We start from the raw sequence: 20737 nt of genomic DNA, 5'->3' as shown, positions 1-20737 counted from the left end.
AATATTGGTTAACTTAATTTCATGACTGAAGAAAAGTCAGTCATAGTTTCCTTTTATTGCAACAGCACTGCAGGTACACTGTAACAAGCTTTTGGTGTATTACCATGTGGATGTCTCTTTATGACACTTTCCCCTTAAGTACTGTAATGAGCCCCCTTTTCTATTTTTAACATGGGTAATCCCATTGCCTCCAGCCTTAGCAGTACCATGGCCCACTTATAGAAATATACCAGCTTTTGTTGAAAAGCAAAATGTGATGTATAGCAGCATTTTTTAACCTCTTTGTTCATACTTCCTGTAGCCCTGTCAGTGAGCCGACGGTCTCATCCTAATAAAAAGACAGCTATGCTTCACTGCGGGACATCTGTTATGTTATGCTATGTAATAAAAAGGAGCACAAGCAAAAGGTAATGTATGTTGTAGGTAGGACAGGAGAACTGCAGAGTGGTGTCTTGGTTGGTAGTGCTTTTGCCTGTTTGTTAATGCACTTTAGGCCCATACAATATTTAATTTTTTACTTACAATTAATACAGCCGCAGAAAAAAAATAAAGACCGCTTCAGCATTATCATTTTCTCTTGTTTTATTATTTATAGGCTTGTCGTTGAGTTAAATTATTATCATACTTTTTATATATATTATTATATTGGTGCTGGATTTCAACAAACACTGGAATGGCTGCCATACATGTAGAGATAGAGAGAATTTGGAGTGGTCTCTTCATTTTTTCCGGGCTGTATGTTATGTGCCTGTTAACCCATTAAGAGTATTCAATGTCTTATTTGTGCTATTTCATCTATCACACAGCTGTTCAGCCAACCAGCAAATAAAACAAACAAAGGAGAAGAAATCTGGTCACAATAGATTTGACTATATTTAATGTAAAAAAACAATAATAATTCAGAATATGGGAGAATGAGAAGCCTCAGTGAATTAAAAGCCTGGGAATTATCCTAAGTTATAGTATTCTCAGGTAGCAGGAAGGGAGAAATAAAACCTTGATAATACCATTTTTGTTCTGTTTTTCACAGAAAGTTGGAACCTGAGTAACTCCATGTTTGTTTGAGACAGATTTGATTTTGTTGACTAATATTCTACAAAAACTAAATCTAAATCAGGAACCACAGTTACCACTGCATCCTTTCTTTACTCCATTGGCATATTAGTGTTTGTATAATTCAAATGCGACTAAATATAATTAATTATAGTCATTTTCTTTCTTGATTAAATTTCAGTACCAAAGTAATGCATAATTGTACAGGCGCCAAAGTACCTATTTGTAATATATTTGAATTTCTGATTATGTCTGGAGGTAAATAACCCTTTCCTGCTTATTAAACCCAAAATAATTCATCCATAAATCAGAATTAATAAAGGACTCACAACGTTCTGTTAGGAAACTACATATGGTACTGCAAATACACATTTTCCTCTAGTGGAGTGGATGTATCCGCAGAGCGATGACTTGTTTATGCATCTTATTCAATTGCCCTTTTCCTTTCCCTATGACGTAGAGAGCTTATTCCTCTATATTTACAGCATATGACAAATAAAGTATTCTGTATGTATGAATTAAAACAGCATTTTGTTGCTCACACAGTATGGCCACGGCATGTTTGTCAGCTCCTCACAGCGCCCCTGGCAACACATAAACAATTTATGCTCTTTACCCGCATGCCAACCATATTCATCATACATATTATATGACACTTGCTGCATTCACAAATCCTTTCCGCTGTTTGTATATAATAAATGAGGAGAAAGCGCCAAGCTTGGGTTTAATTGTGGTTTGCCACTGCTGGGGTAGTATGAAATTAAATCATTACTCAACAGACTGGAATCTATTCACGGCATAATCCTAACACAATATTATTTTAAAAGAGGCTGAGGATTTAGAGTCTAAAAATGACTTAATGGTTTTCACCCTTCTACGTCACCTTCTACATTAAAATGAATCGTTTTCATCTGGACGGTGACCTGCTTACAGAATGAGGCAGCTCCTACAGGAAGACATTTCCTGCTGATGTAGGAAACAGAATTTAAAGTTTACATTATGTTGACTTGCATCTGTCAGCTGATTTCAAGAACTTCCAGTAGCCTATATATAGATCGAAATGTATTTAGTTTTGGGCACTACAAAGACTCAGTCCCTAAAGCATGTAAAACTGCAAAAACTGGTGGTAAATTTAATCTATTAATCCATGCAGAAAAACAAGTTTTAAATCTGCATATTATTCATGCCATTTCCCGATAGCAAGTCATCTGGGGAGGGCAAATATTTGAGAGTCTGTCCGTCTAAAATGGAGTTGGCGACTGTAGCTTATTAGCCATGTGCCCTCATTTACTTTTATTAAACCTCTTCTATCAAAGTACAAGCTGCTCAACCAGGGCCGGACCTGACCTATTTGCTGCCCTATAGGCAAGATGTTAGCTGAGGTTATCAGAGCCCCTCAGTCTGAGGACTCTCCCTCCACCTTGTTCTAGAAACAGATTCTTATATTGTATCAATTAGCGCAGCTAGCACCAGATGCTAATAACAACAACAACAACAAGTAACTGTTGCGCTCTCTCTTTCTCGGTCACTCACTCACATAAAATGCACTTGTGCCCCCCCCCCCCCCCCCCCCCCCACACACACACACACACACACACACACACACACACACACACACACACACACACACACACACACACACACACACACACACACACACACACACAGTCAAGTGAGGGGGTAGTGTATGGGTGCTGTATGCAATGTACTGTAGGCCTAGTTCTGTTATCTTATTATTAATGATTAAAAACAGTTATAAAGAAATAGTAAAAGATAAACTTTTCTTCACCCCCCCACTCCCACCTGGAGCACCTCATTCATAACTCAAAAAACAATCACGGGAACAAAAAATTGGTGGAATAATTATGCCTTTGCAGAGAAAAAAATGTGATTATTGTTGTCCTTTTAGCAAAGAAAGACAAAAAATAGCTAGCTGTTTAGCAGTTAACTAGCCAGCTACAACAATTCAACTGCTAGCTGGTGTTAGAGGAACCATTGGGATCCTTTACTGAAGTGTAAGTACAGATGTTAAAATACTCACCACAAGTATAAGTGTTACATTCAAAATCCTGACTTAGTGAAAGTGCAGTATTATCAAAGCAACATAGTTAAAGTATCAAAAGTAAAAATACGAATTGGCTTTCATATGTGATTACATACATGACACTTTCAGATTGGAGTAGCATTTTACTGTTTTTGTACCTCAAACAGTTCTACTGGTTTAATCTTTAGAGATGCATTATTTTAAACATTTATAGTACAAGTAAAAATTAACATTAAAAGGAAATTCTTTGTGTCTACGGTATTGAGTGTATGTATGGATAAAAATAAGATACTTAGTTACTTTCCATTACCTTCAACAAGTCTCTGCAGCTAAATATTTTGCGAATGTGCATTTATTTTTGCTGTGACACTTAGTGGTGTAAATTTAAAATGAACCATTTTTGTATAAAAAGCTGATCATCCGTATATTATGACAGGGCTGGACCACTTGTGAATTCCTTGTGTGCCATAGGTGAAAGTCAAAAATGCAAACATGATGATTTGAGCAAGTTCTCTCTATATCTTTCAGTACATTTAATTGAAGGTTTCTTGCATAAGAAGGAAAAGCAAGAAGCCCTAAAAACGTCCAAATCTTAGGACATGTGGAAAAGAATTCCTCCTTCACAGCAAGCACCTTCAGGTATGACAAATCAGTGACAGCTGAATAAAAAACCTATTGTCTGTGAGCTTTTGTTTTCTCTAAAACATAGGAATGAGCTGTGTGGATGAGCAGCTGCAGCTACAGATGAGCAGCACATGAGCTAGAGTCTCCAAGGATGTCCACGTATTTTTAACAAAACTGCTTGATATGACGGGGTTGTTGCACAGCAGGTGGACTTTAGCGATTGCATGTGGGAGCTCCCTACAATGGGTTGAGGAAAACAAATCAAACATACAGTGGGGCAAAAAAGTATTTAGTCAGCCACCAATTGTGCAAGTTCTCCCATTTAAAAAGATGAGAGAAGCCTGTCATTTTTATCATAGGTAAACCTCAACTATGAGAGATAAAATTAGGGGAAAAAATCCAGAAAATCACATTGTCTGATTTTTAAAGAATTTATTTTCAAATGGTTGTGGAAAATAAGTATTTGGTCAATAACAAAAGTTCATCTCAATACTTTGTTATATACCCTTTGTTGGCAATGACAGAGGTCAAACGTTTTCTGTAAGTCTTCACAAGGTTTTCACACACTGTTGCTGGTATTTTGGCCCATTCCTCCATGCAGATCTCCTCTAAAGCAGTGATGTTTTGGGGCTGTCGCTGGGCAACACGGACTTTCAACTCCCTCCAAAGATTTTCGATGGGGTTGAGATCTGGAGACTGGCTAGGCCACTCCAGGACCTTGAAATGCTTCTTACGAAGCCACTCCTTCGTTGCCCTGGCTGCGTTTGGGATCATTGTCATGCTGAAAGACCCAGCCACGCTTCATCTTCAGTGCCCTTGCTGATGGAAGGAGGTTTTCACTCAAAATCGCACGATACATGGCCCCATTCATTCTTTCCTTTACACGGATCAGTCGTCCTGGTCCCTTTGCAGAAAAACAGCCCCAAAGCATGATGTTTCCACCCCCATGCTTCACAGTAGGTATGGTGTTCTTTGGATGCAACTCTGCATTCTTTCTCCTCCAAACACGACGAGTTGAGTTTTTACCAAAAAGTTCTATTTTGGTTTCATCTGACCACATGACATTCTCCCAATCCTCTTCTGGATCATCCAAATGCCCTCTAACAAACTTCAGACGGGCTTGGACATGTACTGCTTAAGCAGGGGGACACGTCTGGAACTGCAGGATTTAAGTCCCTGGCGGCGTAGTGTGTTACTGATGGTAGCCTCTGTTACTTTGGTCCCAGCTCTCTGCAGGTCATTCACTAGGTCCCCCCGTGTGGTTCTGGCATTTTTGCTCACCGTTCTTGTGATCATTTTGACCCCACGGGGTGAGATCTTGCGTGGAGCCCCAGATCGAGGGAGATTAGCAGTGGTCTTGTATGTCTTCCATTTTCTAATAATTGCTCCCACAGTTGATTTCTTCACACCAAGCTGCTTACCTATTGCAGATTCAGTTTTCCCAGCCGGGTGCAGGTCTACAATTTTGTCTCTGGTCTCCTTTGACAGCTCTTTAGTCTTGGCCATAGTGGAGTTTGGAGTATGACTGTTTGAGGTTGTGGACATGTGTCTTTTATACTGATAACGAGTTCAAAAAGGTGCCATTAATACAGGTAACGAGTGGAGGACAGAGGAGCCTCTTAAAGAAGAAGTTACAGGTCTGTGAGAGCCAGAAATCTTGCTTGTTTGTAGGTGACCAAATACTTATTTTACCGAGGAATTTACCAATTAATTCATTAAAAATCCTACAATGTGATTTCCTGGATTTTCTTTTCTCATTTTGTCTCTCATAGTTGAGGTATACCTATGATGAAAATTACAGGCCTCTCTCATCTTTTTAAATGGGAGAACTTGCACAATTGGTGGCTGACTAAATACTTTTTTGCCCCACTGTACTCTAAGTAATTGAGTACAAACAGGTTAAAGCTGTTTGATGTGTCGTCTTAGAAAACCAAACCAGCGTGAGGGAAATCTTCAAATCCTTCTTCTGTTTTCTGCCAAGCGTGTGATGAAATCTGAAGTATGGAGACAGACGCTGAGGGACCAGAGTGTCGATATGAAGAAGTACTACCGCCTTGTGCAATAGGCTTTGGCAACACTGTGTTTTAATGATTTTTTTGATAATATTTTGGAGCACCAATGCCTTTATTGGAGAAACGGAGATGAAAGGGGAAACATGCGTAAGTGGTCCCGGGGTCAGGGTTAGGGTTAGCGATACACTGGCCCGGCAATACTGTGTTTTAATATGTTCATGGCATTGAATGCTCTTTTAAGATACTGGTCAACACAATCATGAAATAGTAGTAAATTCAGAGAGAAATATTTGACGCCAATTAACAAAAATAGATGAAGGGATGGTGAAATAAGGGAAAATAAGACGAGGAATGACAGGAAAAAAAGCCAACAGAAGCAGAGAGAATGGAGTTGGGATTAATAATGTCAAAGATGGAACTGAAGTGAAGGAGAGAAGTGATGGTTGAGTGGATAAGGCGATGAATCTAATGAGGAGCTCGGAGTTGGCTCAAACGCTGCTGACTGAGTGAAAGGAGAAATGCTTTTCATGGACGGCTCTCAGTTTCACTCCCACTTCTTCATGGACATCATGTGCTCAGATCCTTTACTTAAGTTAAATTAGAAATACTATAGTCTTACATTCAAGTAAAAGTCCTGCATTTTAAAGTAAAAGTAAAAAGCATAAGAAACAAAATGTACAAAAAGTAAAAATATACATAATCTGCTCAACGGCCCTATCCCGGATAATAAATGTTAAAGGAGAATATCAGCCAAATATACTTGTAATGCAGAACTTTCTTTTGGGCAGACTTCTATTATTATGGTTAGTATATTATCCTGTTTCATCGCTATCAAACACATGTAAAAACATAACAGCATGAGCATTTAATGTTGCAGTTTATCAATGTCAAGCCAATTTCAGAGTCTTCACAAAATACTCATTGATTAGTATTTAAGTACTGCATGATATCATATAAGAATATCATGTGATATATATGTAAACAGTATATACACCTTAAAGAGTACAATAATTGTCTATGAAATGCAGTGAATGAAGTATAGAGCAGCATAAAAATGTATATACTCTATGAAAGCCGTATTATGCTTACTGTAGTGTGTTCTATAGTTTTGTGTGCATGTAAATGGTCTGCAAAGGCTAAATTCCCTGTGTTCCCTCTAGTGGGATTTTCTCTTTAAGGTTGAAAGTGAAACTTACTGTTGAAAATCAGAACAATAAAGCATTAATGAAACGTAAGTCTTCTTTGTCTGAGTGTTAAAGCTACACAGCCCAAGAAGGTTATGTAATAATGATTTGAATTATTCATCATTATACTCCTAACACTAGGTCTAATTAGCTCTACACTGCAATTTGAATAACTGTCCATACATTTTTCCGTGGGTGTTGCATTGAGGGGCTGGTATTGTATAATGACAATCAGAAAACCTTGAATTCTTGCAGCATACAATAACAATGGTTCTGTATTCGAATGAATCGAGTGCATGTAGAGTGGTGCAGGAATGAGCCCTTAATCAAGAAATGGGTTAGCATCATAGCACTTCAGGTTCCCTATAGTCTCAAAGTCAGTGGTTTTTTGAATGAGTTGTTGGTTAGATTTCTAAAATAAGGTGAAGTTATGATTGTGATGCAATTTGTTTATAGCCTAATGTTAGCTTTTTACTGCTGGCGAACGCATTCTTGCTCAAACTATTATCAATGTGGTGTTAATATGTGGAGATTCTCCTGCTGCACAAAACATGTAGGTAATCAGACTAAACCTCATCACCTGATCATTAGCCACCTTAGCTTAGCGGTGGTGTCGTTTATAGCAGAGGTCTTCAACAGGGGGGTCGCGACCCCCAGGGGGTCCGCGGAGGTACTGCAGGGGGGTCGCGAAATCTTTGGTTGATTAGACAATTTTTTATATATATATTTTTTTTTTACAAACCGTTTTTTCCCACAAATTGCAATGTCTCTAAATGCACAACACAAATCCAAAATATTATAGCGAACGGAAAAATGGAGGCAGATGTGCCAATCACGAGGCCGTGTGACACACGCTGGCTCATAGATATAATATTATGTCTATGCGCTGGCTCTATCAGGTTCCCCGTGATTGGACGAGAGCCTATTCAGGCCCCAGTTTACTGAAGACCCAGACACAGGGATGCACGCAGCGACATTATTGAGAAGACCATACATATAAAATGGATCGTTTTGTAACTCGAGCGAAAAAATCAACAAGCACAAGCGAGATACCATCCACCAGTGAACATGCAAGTGACGAGGCAGAACCTGCTGCGCCTGCAGATGTTGCAGCTAATAAGGGTAAGCGCAAAAGGGAGAAGACACGAAAATATTCAGATCATTATCTGAAGTTCGGGTTTACCTTTAAGGAGACAGATGGCATTGAGTTTCCAATGTGTGTCATTTGCTCTACTGTTCTTTCAAATGAATCTATGAAGCCATCAAAGCTGCAGCGTCACTTGGAGACAACACACAGCCACTTAAAAGACAAACCTGTTGAATACTTCCGAGCTAGCCTCAAATCCCTCCAAGGTCAACAGACATTGATCAGAAAATCCGCCAAAGTTGGGGAGCTAGCTTTGAAATGCTCTTATCAAATTGCTCTTCGGATTGCCCAGAAGAAACAGCCATACACACTTGCAGAGGATTTAATATTGCCTTCAGCAACCGATATGTGTAAAACCATGTATGGAAATGATATTGACATTAATAAACTGAAAACCATTCCAGTGTCGGACACAACCATAGCTCGCCGTATAGACGAGATGGCATCTGATGTGAGGATGCAACTGATAGAGAAGCTGAGGTTGGCAGATGCATTTGCGTTACAATTAGACGAGTCAACAGATGTGTCGAAGGACGCCCAGCTTCTGGCGTTTGTGCGCTTTGTCGATGATAAGGAAATGCAGGAGGAATTTTTGTTTTGTAAGTGCCTCCTTCAACGCACAACTAGTTCTGAAATCTTCAAAGTGATCGATGTTTTTTTCAGAGAGAATGACATTCCGTGGACAAAATGTATTGCGCTGTGCACTGACGGTGCAAGAGCCATGGCTGGTTTAAAAAGTGGACTAATCGCGCTTGTAAGGGATGTGTCTCCGCAAGTGATTTGGACGCACTGCATGCTACACAGGGAGTCACTTGTTGCCAAAGATATGAGCGCTGAATTGGCAGATGTCATGGACTCGGTAGTGAAAGTAGTCAACCTAGTCAAGAAGAGCGCATTGCAAACACGTCTCTTCTCGAATCTCTGTGCTGCTGAGGGAGAAGAACACACTGCGCTACTCTACCATTCCGAGGTTCGGTGGCTTTCACGTGGAACAGTGTTGTCACGTGTGCTGGAATTGCGCAAGTCTATTCGGGAGTTTTTACTTCTCCAAAAGCGCACAGAGCTGGCTGCACTTTTCAGTGACAATGTTTGGGTCACCAAACTTGCCTATCTTGCTGATGTTTTCGCTGAGCTGAACAAACTGAACAGTTCAATGCAAGGCCGCAATACCCATGCCATTCAACTGTATGACAAAATGGAAGGCTTTCTAAAAAAAATCAAAAGGTGGAGGGAGCGCATCGGGAGGAAATATTTTCCATGTTTCCATCAGTGGATGAGCTGGGAGATTCTGCTGTGCTCTCGCCCCCCATTACACGCGCAATTCTTGCGCATTTGGAGGCGCTCGAGGGACAATTTGGGCACTACTTTTCTGAGGCTGACTCCTGGCGCAGGGACAAGACATGGATACTGTTTCCATTCACAGACAACGCAGCAGACGGCACACACCTGACAGTGATGGAGGAGGATCAGCTAATCGAACTATCCACTGACAGTACGTTCAGACACATATATGACACAAAACCACTCACCCAGTTCTGGATCTCTTGCCAGAAAGACTTTCCGCAATTGGCAGGAAAAGCCATGATGAGCCTTTTGCCCTTTGCCACAACCTATCTTTGCGAAAGTGGATTTTCCTCACTGACTTACTTGAAAAACAAATACAGGTCAAGGCTGCAGCCTGAGGCTGATATGACCCTCTGCCTGACAACCTCCATCCGTCCAAGGCTGGATCAGCTGTGTGCTGCTCATCAGGGTCAGACATCTCACTGATGTGAGAGTACGTGTGCCATCCACAGATGGTTTGAGGATTCATTGTCCCATCTACATGCATGTTTAGTGTTAAAATCTCATAGCTCAGTGTTTGTTTATAAATGACAGTGGCACAGCCACTCTGCACCTTGCACTTGTTTAAAGTTCAAACTTTTATTGTGATTTATTTTAATAGCCCTGTGTTGTGTGCAAGATATATGTTCATAAATGGCAGTGGTACGGCCACACTGTACCTTGCACTTGTTTAAAATAAAAACATGAATATATTAACCTGTGTATTATTTGAATAGCTTAGTATTGAATGTACAATAACAGTATCTATGTTTACACACTGCACTAGGCCCCGTTTAATATAAAACACAATTGTATGCCATATTAATAGTAGGGGGTCCCTGCTCCAACTCTCCATCAGTTTGGGGGTCCCTGGCCTGAAAAACGTTGAAGACCCCTGGTTTATAGCATTACGTTAGCCATTTCCTTCTAGCGATTGCTTTTACGTATCAACTATTAAAATGTTTCCCACAGATCTTATTGTATGCAATAATCAAAAAATCCAAGGGGAAAAATCTGGGTAGCATTTCAAAAATATGTCATCAAAGTACCACTTGATTTAAGATCATTTTAGCCGCACCTGTTTTAAAATGAGCCTGAAACACAGTTTATTGTTGTCATGCAACTCAGGCTCAAGTTCCGTTGTGTTTTCTAGAAAAGTCATTAGTCCAAAGAATAACACAATATGCAATTAGAGAAGATGCATGGCTTGGGCAGGCATTGGGAAATGAGCCGAAAACAAGAACAGAAAGATGCCCCTCTCACACAGATAGTCATGATATATTTATAGACTATCCTTGTGATATATACATTATCATAATACATGCAGCTACAGAACAGAGCACTGGGAGTAGGACTGCTCATGCAGTTTTTAGCTTCTATGCATATCATGGATTACTATTTAAATTAAAATATCATAAAGAGAAGGAGCATACTGCATAGTACTAGCCGACAGACCATCATATCTCACAATAGAAATTAATTAAAAGAGGAACTGACAGTGACTGAGAATCAGGAATCAGTCAGTGAAACAGTTAGGCATCCAGCAGGAAAGAGACAAAGGAAAGTGGAATTAGCAGAACTGACATAGACAAAGACAGAATGATAATGAGGAAAAGCAATGGGGGAAAAAAGACACAAACTTCAATGATTGACGCAATAAAACTGGGCAGGGGGAGAGTTAGAGAGACTGGAAACACTTTTAGTGAACGGAGAAATGGCTTGGGAAGAAATTGAGCTCATTGGAGTAAGTAAAGGAAATGAAATGCTAATATTTAAAACAGGAGAGTGATCGTTCCCACCTGGGCCTGGGCTGTAAAAGGCCACTGCATAATGCATGTAACCCAATGAGCATGAAGCGAGGGTCGGGGCTCTAATTTAAGTCCTCTGCTCCTCTGCTGTCGCTTTCTATTAGAGACATGTTCTCTGCCTATCCCTCTGTTGACACTGCTGGCTTAATGATCACACGAGAGGACAGTGAGTAGAAATCTCTGCTTTGCTGACTCTTTCCCAGCATTATGCTGTGAGAAAACAGTGATTCTCCCCCCCGCCCCCATCAGGGATTTCAGCCATGCCTCTATACGAACCCTCATGACAAACAGACACATTCCTGCTGGATTGAGTATCTCTAACAAGGCTAATCGCCACTTCGAAAAGATGTTTACTGCTTCTCTTTCAGAAGCGTCATGTTGTATTTGTGATGTGGAGAGCTAGAGTTTGATTATGTTAAATTACCCTGTTGACATTAAAAAGTGTATACACCTTATTTACAGCAATAGAACTGCTCATAAAAATACTGTCAAAAGCTTCTTTTTAAGTAGTAGTTCCAGAACAGCATGTAGAAATATCACATAATGTTTCTGGAAGACACCCAATTTCAAACTTGCCATTGGAGGCACTTGGAGTCACTTTGCAAGGTGGATATTGGATATATAAGAGAGCATACGCCATAGGAGATGACATTGAAAAGATTCACATGTAGATCGGCAACTCCTGAATCCAGAATCTTATTTTAGAAGCGTATCTCTGATTGAGGAGTTGCCTGCACATGGCTCTCAGCATGGAGCCTGCTGAGTCGTGCTAACAGCAAGAACAGTGCTAACCTGAGGGGGAACCAGAGGGGAGGTGATACACCGTGGATCAAGTTGTCAGCTGTGACAACATTCAACCTGACACATGGGTTATGGAAGTTATGGATTATGGATTTCCTAAATTAGAGTGGTGCAGGGATGACATATTTGTAGGCCGACTCAGAACTGAGCGTCGCAAGGGCTCCCTCGACAAAAAGCCAATGGGATTTTCTCATTGGATTTTTGGAAAATTGCAGATTTACGGGGAACTAATGTATGTTATTATAACAAAACAAAACCCAATTTCATAAAAAACATGTTCCAAAAAGCATTGACTATTGAACTCATTTATGTGTAAATGTAAATGTAAATGTAAATGTAAATGTACTTTATTTATACAGCCCTTTACAACAATCCTTTCGGAGTACCAAAGTGCTTTACATAGTGTAACAATAAAAAGACAGAAATAAAAACAATTTAAAAACAATAAAAACAGTGAGAGCAATAAAATACAGCAAAGTCAAATAAAATAAAATAAGATAAAAGCGCCATCGTTCTACTGGGTATTAAAAGCCATCCTAAATAAGTAGGTTTTTAGCCTGGATTTAAAAAGGCCCGGGTCCGAGATGAGACGCATCTCGGTGGGGAGCTTGTTCCAGAGCCTGGGAGCAGCGACGGAAAAGGCTCGGTCACCCCAGTGTTTATATTTTGATCTGGGCGCTTCCAGTACAAGTTGATTTGTCGACCTCAACGCTCTACCTGGATCTCGGATGGTTAAAAGTTCGGATAAATATAATGGGGCAAGGCCATGAAGAGCTTTAAAAACAAACATTATAAGTTTAAAATCAATTCTAAAAAGGACAGGAAGCCAATGAAGGGAGTTAAGAACAGGGGTAATGTGCACACGTCTGTGAGTGTTGGTTAAAAGACGTGCCGCGGCATTTTGCACGAGTTGGAGGCGACTGAGGGAGGACTGAGAGAGGCCAACATAAAGTGCGTTACAATAATCTAGCCGTGAACTAATTAAAGCATGAATGGCTTTCTCGAGGTCGTGGCGGCTTAAAAACATTTTAACTTTAGCTAAAAGACGCAGCTGGAAAAAACTGGTCCTGACAACATTACTGATTTGTTTGTCGAACTTGAGATGACTGTCAAAAGTTACACCAAGATTTCTGACAGTTGAACTGAGCTTTGGAGACAGGGTGCCAAAGTTGGCTGACGCAGTATCTCCAAACACAATACATTCAGTTTTTTCATCATTTAAGTTAAGAAAATTTTGAGCCAACCACTGCTTAATATCAGCAATACAGTCAAATAAAGAACAATGTGCACTGTTACTGTTTGGCTTCACTGGCAGATAGATTTGCAGGTCGTCTGCATAACAGTGAAAGGAAAGGTTGTGCCTGGCTATAATTGACCCCAGTGGTAACATGTACAAGGAAAAAAGGATAGGGCCAAGAATAGATCCTTGTGGGACTCCACAAGAGAGAGGAGCACTGGAAGAGGACAGGTCACCAACCATAACAGAGAAAGTCCTACTGGACAAATAAGATGTAAACCACTTCAACGCGGTGCCGTGGATGCCAACATAATTTTTTAGACGTGACAGGAGGACTGCATGGTCCACCGTGTCGAAGGCTGCTGTCAGATCAAGCAGCACTAAGATAACGGGGCACTTGGCATCCACAGACAGAGCAATATCGTTGTGCACCTTTAACAGTGCAGACTCAGTACTGTGGCGAGACCTAAACCCAGATTGGAACTTCTCGAGTACGGAGTTGTCATCCAAAAAGGACTGTAATTGTATAAAAACAGTTTTTTCTAAAACCTTAGAAAGAAAGGGCAGATTGGAGACAGGTCTAAAATTTGATAACACAGAGGGGTCAAGATTAGGCTTTTTAAGAAGGGGCCTGACCACAGCATGTTTAAAAGCATCTGGAACAGTTCCTAATCTAAGGCAGGAGTTGATAAAAACCAGGAGACTAGGCCCCACAGTATTAAAAACCATTTTCAGCACTTTGGCAGGGACAGTATCCAATGGGCAATTTGTAGATTTCATGGATTTCATTATGTCACCAAGAGAAAAAAGGGAAACCAACTCAAACTGTTCAAACACAGCAGAATGAGCTGGGGCAACGAGCCGATCATTGTTAGTATTCATGGTGACACTCTTACTGATATATTTTCTGACAGAATCCACTTTGTCAACAAAATGATGAAGAAAATTCTCACAAGTGGCTATTGAAACATCAGTCACTGCAGAAGTGCATGGATTAACAACAGCATTAATTGTATCAAATAACACCTTGGGACAGTGACTGCTGGAAGAAATAATATTAGAGAGGTACTGAGATTTTGCTTCACGCACAACTCTCTGATAATCAGCGAGACAGTCCCTTAATATTTGCAGAGACACATGCAGTTTGTCCCCCTTCCATCTGCGTTCCGCCTGCCTACAACGTTGCCTAGTGGCATGGGTGGTGCCACATGTGTGTAGGACTTCTTGCATCACCTCACAGATAGTCATTTAAAGTTGCAAGTTTGTTCATTTGTTCTCCAAGTCAGTATCTTCATTTTGCTATTCTTTTATAGATCTCTTTCCTTCATATCTACTATGCCAACCTTCAAAAACAATATGTCAAAACCCAAATGCAATATGGAAATTTCAAAATCCCTATGCAGCTGCAAATAAGTATTAGCATACTGTAAGTGTATAATATATATACGGTATATATATTGTTTTCTGTCTCACTTTAAAATGTACGTGGACAATCAACATTTTGGTATGAGGGCGCACCTGAAGAAGAAGAACAAGAACAAGAAGAACAAGAAGAACAAGAAGAACAAGAACAAGAACAAGAAGAACAAGAACAAGAACAAGAACAAGAAGAACAAGAACAAGAAGAACAAGAACAAGAACAAGAACAAGAACAAGAAGAACAAGAACAAGAACAAGAACAAGAACAAGAACAAGAACAAGAACAAGAACAAGAACAAGAACAAGAAGAACAAGAAGAAGAAGAAGAAGAAACCCGTAATGACCCCATAGAGGGGACATTTTACATTCTGCATTTGACCCATTCTAGTGTTAGGAGCAGTGGGCTGCCATATGTACGGCACCCTGAGAGCAGTGTAGGGAATGGTGCTTTGGTCAGGGACACCACGGTAGCACTTGGTCTTTCAGGGACTTGAAATGGCAAAGCTAAGGCACTTACAGAATTCTTGCTAATTGAGTTTGTATCTTATTGGTTGAATGCACTTATACAGTGAAATGCTTTGGATAAAAGAGTAAGCTAAGTGAAAGGTGATGTAAACAGAGAGGCACTGTACAAGAACGCAACAATAATTGGTTGTTCTGCTCATGGAAACACGGTGAGAAACATCAATTTCACCGATTGCTTTCAGAAGGAGAGCAGTTGGTTCATTTAACCTTCAGCCAGCTAACATGTGTTTATTAGCTCTGAAGGTTAGCACTGCTCGAGAACTTCTTCAGATCCAGAACAAATTCATCTCTTTCATCCGAAGCCCTCATTAGCAGAAAGCACTTCCATCTTTTTGATCTTTTTTTTGTTAATATATGTATTTGATGAGTATACCAATGCAACTGGCTTTGTTCTTCTCATAATTTAGATAATGTATGTTTCAGTAAAACGGGTCAGTAGAATCTCTTGTTTTTTTGGCTATACAGTCTCATCAGTGTTTCACAGTTTTTTAAAACCCTGTCTACAGAAAAAAAATTCTAGGTTTTTTGTCAGATGTTTTGACTTCAAGATGATGTTAGAGATCCTTGATTCAATTGCTAATCGCAACTAACCAGCACTAACAAATAATAACTTAATCCAATTTAACGGATGTACTAACAGCCAGGCTCTTTTGTGTTGGAACTGAATTAACAAACAGGCTAATTTGAGGTTAATGAACATCCACATTCAGTGTGTTTCCAATTTCCTTAAGTTGAGAGTAAGTTGAGTTCATATTGATTTCTGTGTTCCCATTATTTAAATGTGGAAAACAGGCAAGATATTATGTTCAGCACATTGGAGCTGCTTCCATGTGGCTTTAAATAAGTATTCCTTTAAAGCTTCACTAGGTAGCTTCAGTGCCTCTTGCACTCTACTGCAAACTTTTAATTTCTCACGTCATGCTTAATTGATTTCCTGCCAGAATTTTCAGTATTGAATTTGAGCAAAGAGACCCAACATAGTCTAAATCTTGGCAAGGCTTTGTTGAAAGCTGAAAGGGAAAAAATACTGCCAACAGTTTTTGAATGTGTTTGTGGTTAGAAGCCTGAAATAAGGTCTGTGGTTAAAACAAGCTGAAGAAATGTTCACATTTTGTTCTATACATACATTAGTAAATATTTGAATTGAATAGAATTTTTGTGTCATAAAAACGGCAGTCTTACAGCCTAACGTTCGCTTTTTAATTCTGGCGATTGAAATTACGCGTTAAAAAAATAAATACCGGTAAGTGACCTAATTATTTTGAGATTTGAGGGTAAAAGTTTGTTTGCCACAGAACTTATTTTCTGTAATATACCGATATCCAATGGGGAAATCTGTGATTCTAACTTCCGTACAAAAACTAAGGACCAATTCCAAACCACACCCTACCCACTCGCACTCCGTGCAGTGGCGGCTGGCCAATAGAGGGCGCTAGGGCGCCGCCCCACCACTCACCTCTCACCACATTTCCTTGAATAAGACATAATTTTTTTTAAATAAAAATGAAATAATAAAATAAAAATATTTCGAAATATATGTATATTTGTTTTTAGATGTGCAAGATAAATATTTCATAGTTAATGATGAGTAAAGTTGTTTCATTTGTTGACATTGTCTGATTGGTGACGTATTTCCGCCCTGGGGCGCAGGAATCTTTGCCCATAGACTCTCTAAAAGTTGTACATGTGCAGTAGCTCCTCTTCAATACAAGAGATAGGACGATGTTGGGGCGCACCTCTCCTGCGCCCCAAGCTGAATGCAGCTGGATTTGGCGGCGGGGCTGACGCCTTCTGTCATAAAGTATGTGTATTGTCCATGTTATATATGATATATATTATTTAAATATATAGATATAGCGATATATCTAGAGATAGATAGAGAGATAGATATAGAGATAGATAGATATGTATTATATATGTATATTGGCCATCTGTATAGTAATATAGCACATCTGTATATTTGTTCATACTACATCTGTTTATACTATGCCAATTATTCCCACCTCTTTATACTGCCCTTATCTTTACATAATCACTCTTAACTGCATATACTGTACATACTCTATATATCGCACTTGTTTCTCTTTGCACATCTATCTATCTATCTATCTATCTATCTATCTATCTATCTATCTATCTATCTATCTATCTATCTATCTATCTATCTATCTATCTATCTATCTATCTATCTATCAGAGGCGGCTGGCCCATAGGGGGCGCTGGGGCTCTGCCCCACCAGCTGTTGAGGGGAAAAAATATTTTTTGCATATTTTTTTTTAAATCAATGTCAGTTTTACTTAATAGCGTGTGTGCCTACATGCAATTTAAATCATTTAAACAACATTTCCACCAACTAACACTCATTAAACAGTGAATTTCCACTGACAGACAGTGTATCATTCTCTCATGGGGCGATCAGCAAAGTGCCCCTGACCGGCAGCTAAACAGCCAATCCGGTTATGGTTGCTAGGGGGAAATTATGAATAATTGGCCTATCAATGTCACCAAATTTAACGCCGGTGGGGCGCTGGAAATTTAGCCCCAACTGCTACGTAAAATGCGTGAAGGTTTAGGATTGCTGTAGCTACATAAGGAGCCAGCGATAGTTTTTTTTCGTAGTGCGACTCCCAGACTCTGTCCTACGCTACGTGGGGAAAAAATACGCGCGACGACGAAGAGAGATGATGGCGATGTAATATGTAATAATATTATAGTATGTAATTGTAATATAGTTGTGGAGAATGCTTTGTTGTTTCTCTCAGGCTGTGACATGCAATGACAACTGTATGGCACTGATGCTGTTTTCTCCAAGTAAATGCATTTTTCCTTGAGAGAGGGTATTAAAATAATCTGTTTATGTAAATTTTGAAAATAACTTGGTTCTAAATTCTTTGTATATGTTACATTTTAATAGGAAAGTTCTGTTTCATTCTCTCTTCTCAACCCACACTCACTCATTCACTCACTCACTGTTGATTTGTATAGATTCAGCTGAAATCATACCCTTGTTGTTAATTTATCCCTTGATTGTATTGTATAGTAGGCCTATTTGATAGCATAAAGTCTAATATAGCTGTAAATTGTTACTTTTTCTGTGAAGCTGGAAACTGTGAAATTAAATTATTATTGTGGAACTGTAGTCATTTTCCGACTGTTCATTTGAATGCTTTTGCTAGATTAGGCAGGGAAATCTGTTGGCACACTAGCCCCACCAAGATTTTTTTTCACCAGCCGCCACTGCTATCTATCTATCTATAATGTTGTTTTTGTTGTTTTCATTTATGTAAATACACTCGTTTGATACCTTAGTACATGTATGCATGCTTTTTTTTTTATATATACATTTTGGAGTTATAGCCCCCCCTGGAGAAAACTCCACCAGCCGCCACTGACTCCGTGTTGAAGTGAACTCCGTCTGTAGTCACACTCGCAGCTGAATGGCGGGTGTAGATACAACAGCAAGCTTTGGAACAAACTCCCCTCTCTGGCAGAAACAGGAAATACCGTGTTTCTAATCGACATCACTAGGAAAAAAAAAAAGTAACTGAAATAAAACTCCAAAAATCTTTAGGGGTGGTTCTTTATCTGCAAACTGCTTTTGGTTTGAAAAGATTATTTTTATAAGCTGCTTGGTTTTTGCAACAGTCCCTGTAAATATACAAAACTTTCGAATTAGATTCGCACGTTGACTGTTTTCTACACCACACACGGGTACTCACTGTATATATTCCTTAGTAAAAAAACAAACAAAGGTAACATCTGTATGGAGATATTTCATGTGTATCTTGTTTTACGCAGTTTCCCAGTCTAAATGTTTGCAGGAACTGTTTGCACACAGCGTGTTTGTGACGGACACACACAGCGTTGAGTCCGGTCAGGTAGTGCAGCAAGTGAAAGCAGGTGTGATACAGACTCGCTGTTGGAGGGCAAACGCGCAAACGGAATGGTAGTGTGTAGGGTTTGTTTTGGGATTGGGCATATAACAATGCTCAATTCATCTTAAATTTGCCGCAACCTGACTGGAGTAAACATAGCAGGGTTGTCTGAGCTAAAGATACTGTTACTAACAACATGACAGCTTTCTCGCTTTAATACCGCACCGTGCTAAAAACCACAGATGGTGGATGCACAGTGATGCACATGGTTATAATCTTACATAATGCGCACATATGTCCATCACTTGTATCAGTTTCTTGACCAGTCGGGGTCAGCAGATGGATTTAAAATAGTTTCATGTAGAATTCATGATATACTGTAATCACCTATTTAATATCAGAAATCCCTTTTTCACAACAAACAAAACCTGCTTTAGGAGTAAAAGAGTCAAAGAGAAGCCGGAGGTATATTTGGGCTGATATAAGCTTTATATAGACACTATATATCAATAAATGTCAACCCAAAGGTAACAAGAAACTGCAGTACAGAAATACCAAACTAAGATTTGATTTTGAAAACATACTGTCAGCCCAAAAGATATAGTATCACAACTTAACAAAGGTATTTTTATAAATAGAGGTGCTACAACAAACCCAATCAAGGTTAGATGGGGCAAAGAACAAGATGAGAAAATACTTAATAACAACTGGCAAAATATATGTGAAACAAATATGTTGCAGATACTGGCGCAAAATTTATTTGGGTGACCCCTCCCATCCCTCCAACTGCCTCTTCACCCTCCTGCCTTCAGGGAGAAGCTCGAGCTTTTACCACCAGGCTGTCAGGAGGCTGAACTCTCTCCCCTCTTTCCCACCTCTCCCCCTGCCTCCCCATTGGACCTGGACTTTAGAACTCATCATTGCAGTATCATCACCTTATAAACTGATAAGAAACATATTTAATGCGATTAAATTCATGATTGTCCACAACAAATCACAAATTATTTCCACTTTTTTTTCCTGTTACAATCACACTTAAAGGGGGATTTTTTTAAATGCTTGCTTAACAAAAAACGAACAACAAAAGAACAACAACTACATGATAAGAGCACAGAATTACAAGAACAGAGTATACACGCCAGCTGACAAAATAACAGTCACTCATGATGTATCTCGGTCACAATTCTTATTTTGTAAAAGGATTGTTTGTTTATGTGTAAAGGACTGAGAATAACGTCAGAAGATATTTTATTTTAGTAGACATGTAAACGCTTTCACTTCTTCTACTGGGGTTCTTCATGCTGACATGTGCCTCAGTGGCTAAAGGAGTGCATGTGATGTGTGCGTGAAGAAAAGGGAGATGGAAAGGCTGCCATAATGATTAATTCCCTGTCTGAGTAACCCAACGTCACCTCTGTTGACGATTGGGAATCAAGTCAGAGAAGGTTGACATAGATCCGTGTGAGTGACAAGCAACAGATTTCTATCATTTGTTTATTAAGAGGAGCTGTTGTGCTCATCTGAAGCGGAGGAGGGTGGCGCTAACACATGGATGAATAAATATAGCTGATCAATTCTGGCAGAATCATCCTTGCTTATTTTAGAGAGGTGCAGTGGTGACATATTTTTAAGGCCGACTCCCAAGCTAGCACCTCCCTGGTTCTCTTTAATATCGGAGTATGGCA

At 39.6% G+C, this 20737-nt stretch overlaps 1 protein-coding gene across 1 annotated transcript in view; it reads right to left on the bottom strand.

Annotated features, from left to right (window-relative positions):
- Positions 1-20737, bottom strand: part of LOC134877470 (carbonic anhydrase-related protein 10-like) — a 97991-nt gene that overhangs the window by 16679 nt on the left and 60575 nt on the right. The window lies entirely within an intron of this gene.

This window comes from Eleginops maclovinus, chromosome 16, assembly GCF_036324505.1.
Source record: "Eleginops maclovinus isolate JMC-PN-2008 ecotype Puerto Natales chromosome 16, JC_Emac_rtc_rv5, whole genome shotgun sequence".
In the NCBI taxonomy this organism is placed as follows: domain Eukaryota; kingdom Metazoa; phylum Chordata; class Actinopteri; order Perciformes; family Eleginopidae; genus Eleginops; species Eleginops maclovinus.
Note: the sequence above shows the minus strand (reverse complement) of the source record. Positions and strands in the feature narration are given on the sequence as shown.